Source organism: Henckelia pumila, unplaced genomic scaffold (genome assembly GCF_033568475.1).
Source record: "Henckelia pumila isolate YLH828 unplaced genomic scaffold, ASM3356847v2 CTG_461:::fragment_3, whole genome shotgun sequence".
Taxonomy (NCBI): domain Eukaryota; kingdom Viridiplantae; phylum Streptophyta; class Magnoliopsida; order Lamiales; family Gesneriaceae; genus Henckelia; species Henckelia pumila.
The window spans coordinates 1,205,541-1,213,268 of record NW_027331831.1 but is presented as its reverse complement, the minus strand read 5'-3'; the positions used below and the strand labels follow the sequence as shown (position 1 = coordinate 1,213,268).

At 35.9% G+C, this 7,728-nt stretch overlaps 1 non-coding gene across 1 annotated transcript; it reads right to left on the bottom strand.

Annotated features, from left to right (window-relative positions):
• Positions 1-4,096: 4,096 nt before the first annotated feature.
• LOC140872382 (small nucleolar RNA R71) lies at positions 4,097-4,202 on the bottom strand. The gene has a single exon (XR_012147802.1). It is a non-coding gene; the product is annotated as a small nucleolar RNA R71 (small nucleolar RNA).
• Positions 4,203-7,728: the final 3,526 nt, after the last annotated feature.

The following is a 7,728-nucleotide window of genomic DNA, read 5'->3' as shown; positions in this document are numbered from 1 at the left end:
ACCCTGTCAGGGACGGAGTCAGGGGTTAGTGATTGCACTCGCTCAGTCGCCCTCCTCAACTTTGTCTCATCTATAGTATGTTATCTTCCAAATTTGCAATAACAATCCTTTTTCTAAATGATTTACCAATATTGTCATCTCGTCCGACAAAAAATCATTTTCGCCCCCTTAATTGAATTTTCTGACTTTGTCCTGTTGGATTGTGGGTTGTGTTTACCAGAATGACCCGTTTGGATAGCGTTATCATGCTTTTGTACGAGTCCGATTGATAATTTAACTCATTATTTATGGTATAATGTTTTGTTTCTTGATACTTGAACAACGTTTACATGTACATGTTAATTATTAATTCATACTAGTTAACATAGGTAGAGTATATGAACACGTAAATTAAATTTTATGTTAAAATATAATTTAATATTTGTCTATAATAAAATTTTATATGAAATTTAATAAGATTAGAGTAATTTTTTGTGCATTTTTTAATCATTGATTTATCATGCTTTGTTTTATTTTTAAAAACTAGCTTTTAATACACACGTACAGCACAACTTAGCTAGTAGAGACAAATAAAATAACTAATAATAGCATACTTGATATAACGACTAGAACTATTGTTTCTCCAGAATTGCATGGGCTTGAGACCAACTTGTTTTCATTTCAAAAAGTTGGCTGTTTCAATGCAATGTGCTTTCCCCGCATTATTTAGGTAGTGTTTGCAACCTTTAAAAATAAGTGATTATGAAATCTCCATAATCACTTATTTTTAGAGGTTGCAAACACAACCTTCATATCTCACACTAAATAAATCTCATGGGCTTCATTTTTTATTTAGTGGGCCACGGGATATTAAACCTATTATAGCCAATCGTTCTTTATACACAATTGTCAATGTTATCACCATTACACCATAAGTCACTGGCCTACCAGCTTACCAGAAAACACAACGACAGTATCACAAATAACTAAAAAAAAAATCTTGGCTCAAAAAAAAATCTAAAAAAACATCTGACGTAAACAACCAAAACCTAAGGCACTTATCCACATCAAATATAAATAATCATCGATGGTATAAGCCAAGCTCAACTTATGCACCAAATATCATAATGTAATTAATTACACTACATAAATTACTTCGTCCGATGCAATTTTTTATTTACTTATATTACATATTCATATCATTTGATCGTTCAGTCTGGATGCAAAACCGTAAAGCAGAATAAAAAAACTCAACAAGAGATTCATTTACTAGCCTCTGTAAACTTTACAAGAACCAATTCTCATTCCACTAAAACATATCCATTACAATCTTTCTCCGTCCATTTTCCGGTTGGGGCTAGCGACGGTATCGTCCCAAAGCTGGTCCAGTAAACCCATGTGCGCAGTTTAAGAGATCCTAGCGCAGAGTAGGAGGAAAAATTGTTTCAATCAACCATTCAATGTTACTTATCCCCTTGACATTGAATGTTATCCCCTAGCTATTTCAACAATCAAGCATAGATGAAAACAAAAATTAAAAATACATATCAAATTTCAATTTTAATTATATATTTTTTGAATTTTAAAATTTTATCATTTTTCTTTCGAAAATATTCACCTGCTCCTGCAAACGTTGTCACACTAATTTTAGAGTATGTTTCTTATGAAACGACGTCATAGATCTGAGATCAGTCGGCTCGAGCCGTAATGAAAAGTAATATCTTTTGAATAAAAATTAATATTTTTCAGGATCATGTTAAAGAGATTCGTCTCACAAAATTGACATCGTCTCATAAAAATTTTGTGTTATCTTTATTGGGAAAAAATAACTGATGAAGATCACACGAAGTTGACGCGGAAACATGAATTGAAGTAAGAAATGATCAAATCTATTTTTATGACGTGAGAACCTGAAATCGCTATCTTTTAATGTGCACTGAGTAAACCTCTGGAATAATGCAATAGGCTGAAAAATACTCTAGCCAGGTAAACAGCTGATAAGTGCATTTTATGCACTTAATTTATATATGATTTGACTTGGATTTTGTGATGTATCGAGTGAATATTATGCGTATTTGTTGTTGTTTTTGTGAGTTGCAAGGATTTGAAGAAAAGTAGCAAGAAGAAGCGGAAAGCCAAATTACAGGACAGCAAACTTCAGAAAATTACTGGGAATGTTACAGACATCTAAATCCGATCTTTACCGTTCAAATTGAACTTTAGGATGTTTTAAGTTGCTGTCAAAATTTCAGCTTGATCCGACGGCTAGAACTTAAGTTATGAGTTTTACAAAAATGCTGCGCAGATGGTGAAATGGAAGAACAAGTAGCGCCCCAGCTCTAGTTTTCCAGCGCTCCAGCGCCCGTAAATTCATGTCCAGAGCGCCCCAGCGCCGTCTTTTGAGCGCTCCAGCGCTAGACGTCCGTCATTGAAAAATAAAATACGAAACTTGAGCGCCCCAGCGCCGAATTATTAGCGCTCCAGTGCTGCGCAGTCTCCAAAAATATGGAATTAAAGTCTTTAATCGAGTTTTAAAAGGGATTTTATGACTTATTCTGAAGGATACGAGGGTTTAGAGAGTTTTCAGAGCATAGAGACGGTTATTGAGAGTTTTGAAGTGCACAAGAGCTCGAGAATTTGATACGAAGACAGAAGACGGCGGCAACCGGCGACGGAAAAGCTTAATTTTACTTCGTTCTAATTTTCCTTTAAACTCTATTTTTCTAGTTTGATGGATTATTTGAAGAACAAGTTTTGTTTGATCTTTGAATTTGTTATGAACTAATTTTTTAGTCTAGAGGTAGACGGATCTTGACTGGAAACCATGATTGAGATATTTTGATTTATATATTTGAATTCTTCGCACAGTTTATTTGTGTTTTCCTGATTTTAATGTTTTCAATTTACTGGCCATAGATTGAATGATAATTGATTTAGAATCTATCACTTGAGAGAGGAGATTTTGAATACGACATAGGAAAATACATATTTGGTGTTTATATTGTTCGAGAGGCATATAACTCCATAGAAGTCTTTAGAAAAATTCTCGTGCCATTTACCGGATTTAATAGTTAAACTTAGATAGACATATTGAGTTTGCTATTGAATACGAAATTCTACTTGACACTCGAGAGAGGTAGTAGAAAATAATAGGGATTCTTGGCTAGTAAACTAGAAGAATTGATAATTGAACAATCATTAGAAATAAATTGTGGTGGACAGTTAGGTGAAGTCGAACCTCTAGCATTCATCGCTTATTGATTTTTTCTCTCGTGAACTCGTGGTTATTTAGTTTTGTTTCTTGAAAATTTTAGTTTTATAAAATCAGATCAATTTCGTAGCTCTACATAGGATTAGGATTTTATTAGTTACAAATATTTGATATAATATCATTTATTCATTCTCCGTGGGATCGACTTGGACTTAATTCCTATATTATTACTTGACATCGTGCGCTTGCGAGCGAAAAACACGCAACAAGTTTTTGGCGCCGTTGCCGGGGAATGAATTTTATTTGATTTATATTAAATTGTGCTAATTGGTCTTAATTTTGATTTAGAGCATTTTATTTTATTTTGTTGGTTCTAATTTTAAATATTTCCTGTCTATGCAGTTTATGCAAAAAAGCCAAAGTTACGACTCACTGCTCTTTGATCCGGAAATCAAGAAAACTGCTAAAGCTTTGAGAAAAGCTAGAAAAGAAGAGTTGCAAAAAATGGCTGAAGAAAGGGAAAGAGTTGTCAATAATGCCCCGGTGCCGATCAGAAATCACTTTCGACCGGTGATCACTACTCATTATTCTGGGATAGCTCGGCAGAACATCACGGCGAATAATTTTGAGTTGAAGCCAGCTCTGATTAATATGGTGCAGCAGAATCAGTTTAAGGGTGCAGCTACTGAAGATCCAAATTTGCACCTGCGTACTTTTTTGGAGATTACTGACACAGTGAAGATTCATGGTGTTACTGAGGACACCATCAGACTACGATTGTTCCCGTTCTCTCTTAGGGACAATGCTCGTAGTTGGTTGCAGTCACTACCTCTTGGAGTATCACTACATGGGAAGACATGGCATCCAAATTTCTGGCTAAGTACTTTCCTCCTGCCAAGTCTACCTAGCTGAAAATTGAGATCACTACTTTCAAACAACAAGATTATGAGTTACTGTATGAAGCTTGGGAGCGGTACAAGAAATTGCTTAGGAAATGCCTGAACCATAATTTTTCGGATTGGGAACATATCGAATTATTCTACAATGGTTTGAATGGACCAACTCGTATTTCTGTGGATGCTGCAGCTGGAGGTTCAATATTTTTTAAATTTCCTGAATAGGCTTATGAGATGCTTGAGCAAATGACTGTTAACAGTTATCAGTGGCCAAGTGAGAGATCTGCAATAAGGAAGCCTGCTGGAATTCATGAGGTTGACGCATTCACTGTTTTGACTGCTCATATGGCTACTATTTCTACACAGTTGGCTGCACTGACCAAAGGGAATCAAAGTTCTAATGAGACAGCATCGCTGGCGACTGCCGTAAATTCTGCTGATGGATTTGAGAGTGTGGAGCAAGCTCATTATGTGAACAACAGGAATTACAACAATTATCGAGGTAATCCTGTACCCAATCAGTATCATCCTAGTTTGCGTAATCATGAGAATTTTTCCTATGCAAACAATAAGAATGTGTTGAATCCTCCACCGGAGTTCAATACTCAGAATGGTGAAGGTAAGGCATCGTTGGAAGATTTGGTGAGTAATTTTATTGCAGAATCATCCACAAGATTTAAGAGAAATGAAAATAGGCTTGATAGTATGGAGACACACTTGACCAATGTGAGCGCTTCTATGAAAAATCTTGAAACACAAATTGGTCAACTGGCGAATGCATTGAATAATCAGCAGAGAGGTGTGTTTCCTAGCAATACTGAGGTTAATCCAAGGGAGCAGTGCAAGGCTATCACCCTTAGAAGTGGTAAAGAACTTGGGGTTGATGACCCAAAGGAAGTAGATGATGAAGAGGCTGAAGAGATTGTGGTGGAGTCTGAAAAATCTGTTACCAAAAGCTGTTTTGCCATATCCTCAGCGGTTCAAGAAGAAAGCGTTGGATGAGAAGTTTTTTAAGTTTCTTGACATCTTCAAGAAAATTCATATTAATATTCCATTCGCTGATGCTTTGGAGCAGATGCCGCATTATGCAAAATTCTTGAAGGAGGTGATGTCTAAGAAGCGGAAGGTGGAGGAGTTCGAGACTGTCAACCTGGCTGAAGAGTGCAGTGCTATCCTGCAAAAGAAGCTACCACAAAAATTAAAAGATCTAGGGAGTTTTACGATTCCTTGCATTATTGGTTCTTCTAATTTTAATAAAGCACTTTGTGATTTAGGAGCTAGCATTAACTTAATGCCTTTGTTTGTTTTCAGGAGTTTGGGACTTGGAGAGGTGAAACCCACGACAATCGCATTGCAGCTAGCTGACAGATCTATCACATATCCGTTTGGAATCATTGAAGATGTACTGGTAAAAGTAGATAAATTTATTTTTCCTGCGGATTTTGTTGTGCTAGATATGGAGGAGGATGCAAATATGCCATTGATTTTGGGGAGACCATTCTTGGCTACTGCTGAAGCCAAGATTGATGTGAAGAAAGGTGAGTTGACGATGGGAGTTGATGGTGAGAAGATGATCTTTAATGTTTATAAAAAGGTTAAAAATTCATCCATGGAAAAAGTGTTCATGATTGAACAATCAAAGAAGATGGAATGTTGCTGTTAAGTTGTTAGTTTGTAGAATTGCCAAGAGAGAATGATCCGAAGGTAGCAAAGAAGAAGAAGAGAAAGAAAGCAAAGATCAAGAAGATTGTTGAATATGTTTGGAGGGTGAAAGAAAAGGAAAAGACCTCCAACAAAGTGGAACCGGGCTAGAATCAGAATATAGTCGGGCTATGGACTATAAACTAAGCGCTTTTTGGGAGGCAACCCAAGCGATTTTTTTTATTTGCTTTATTGTTACTTTTATTTTAGTTGTTTTCCTTTTAATTATTTTTTATCATGAGGAAACTAGACATTAATAATGATTTTGAATTGTGTAGGTTAAAAAGTATGGAGCTGAAAGAGTTTAGGAGCCACCCCTGATGAAGAGTTTTGAGTGATTAAGATGGTGCTGAGTACTGACGCTTGGTGCCTAAGGTATGTGTCTCTTGTTTTTAATGAATACTATACATTGAGGACAATTCACAATTTAAGTTTTGTTGCCGGGGGGGGGGGTTGTTTAAAAATTGTGAAAATTTAAAAATTTTTATGAGTTAGTTGGAGTTGAAGGCATGATGTTGTAATTGTGTTGGCCTATGATGAAAATAAATTTTGTGTGCTGAAAAAGTTTATGTTAGCTATATTTAATCTTGAGTTCTCATATTTATGCACGATGCCATGATTTTCGATACTCCTAGCAATTAGAAAAAAATTATGTGGATTTGTGATGTGGATTAGAGGATTTGATTCTTAACTCTTGTGATTTTTATTTGAAACTGAGGTAGATTTTTAAGATCACAGAAGTGATTTAGGCGTTTTTTTTTCGAATCTATTGAGTTTTTTTAGCCATTCTATATTCATGAAAAATCCAAAACAAATTGAGTAGCTAAAAAGTTTAAATAAAAGTAATGGCGGAGAAAGTAAGATGAGGGGAGGCCTTGAAAAAAAAATAAATTGAAATTCTAGTCCAAATACAAGGCATAAAGATGAAGATGTATGGAGTAGAAGAAAGCCAAGACTAATGTCTGACAATGCAAATAAAAATTTTTTAGCTACTCATAATCCTGCACAAATTGAAAATATTCAATTCCCTTTGCTTTGCATCATGAGTCCTTGTTTGCATTGATATATATATTGATTCTTATCTTCTGCTGATTATGCTTGAGCCTAATGTTAACCGAAAAAGTCCTGTTGATCTGTGTGAGTAAAAGTTGAACTTGGTTGAGAGTATTTTGAAACTTGAGGGTGGAGTTAATGATTTTATGAAGCTTACGGATTGCATGATTTTACCGAAAGTTAGGTGGGTAGATGAGATTGGCAAATCACACACACACGAGAACTCTTGAAAAAATTAGCGGGCATGTGTATTGAATCTTGAAATGTAAAAATTCAGAGGTCGACTATATTGCTCATTACTGTTTTGCTCGGGACTAGCAAAAGTCTAAGTTTGGGTGGATTGATAAGTGCATTTTATGCACTTAATTTATATATGATTTGACTTGGATTTTGTGATGTAACGAGTGAATATTATGCGTATTTGTTGTTGTTTTTGTGAGTTGCAAGGATTTGAAGAGAAGTAGCAAGAAGAAGCGGAAAGCCGAATTACGGGACAGCAAACTTCAGAAAATTATTGGGAATTTTACAGACATCTAAATCCGATTTCCACCGTTCAAATTGAATTTTAGGATGTTTTAAAGTTGCTGTCAAAATTTCAGCTCGATCCGACGGCTAGAACTCGCAGATGGTAAATTGGAAGAACAAGTAGCGCCCCAGCTCTAGTTTTCCGGCACTCCAGCGCCCGTAAATTCATGTCCATAGCGCCCCAGCGCCGTCTTTTGAGCGCTCCAGTGCTAGACGTCCGTCATTGAAAAATAAAATACGAAACTTGAGCGCCCCAGCGCCGAATTATTAGCGCTCCAGCGCTGGACAGTCTCCAAAAATATGGAAACTCTTTAATCGAGTTTTAAAAGGGATTTTATGACTTATTCTGAAGGATACGAGGGT